We start from the raw sequence: 395 nt of genomic DNA, 5'->3' as shown, positions 1-395 counted from the left end.
AGGAAGCAGCAGTCTGATCTGGGACACTTACTAGCAGGGGCAAGATGGTGGCGTTCAGGTACAGGTGGCCAGAAACCACTTGTGGTGGCTGGCCAAGCAAGGGACACCTAGAGAAGCAGTGAAAACAGGGGGCTTGGAGGCATCGAGGGGAGCTGCGGGAGTGCTATGGGCTGGGGGGGGAAGAGGGGGGGCGAGCGGCTGCCAGGAAACCCCACCTGAATTTCAAGAAGCGGGCGAGTAAGAAGCGCATTGGGAACTTACAGCGGCTGGGAAATGTGGCCGCAGCATGGGTGAAAGGAGGAAGGGGGTCGGGGAGCAACGGGCAGAAGCCGGGGGCGGGCGGGAGGCAGGAGTTCACGCCGAGGGAAGCACGGCGGGGGCCGCCGGGGGGGGGG

Source organism: Aptenodytes forsteri, unplaced genomic scaffold (assembly GCF_000699145.1).
Source record: "Aptenodytes forsteri isolate BGI_AS27 unplaced genomic scaffold, ASM69914v1 Scaffold384, whole genome shotgun sequence".
NCBI lineage: Eukaryota > Metazoa > Chordata > Aves > Sphenisciformes > Spheniscidae > Aptenodytes > Aptenodytes forsteri.
Note: the sequence above shows the minus strand (reverse complement) of the source record.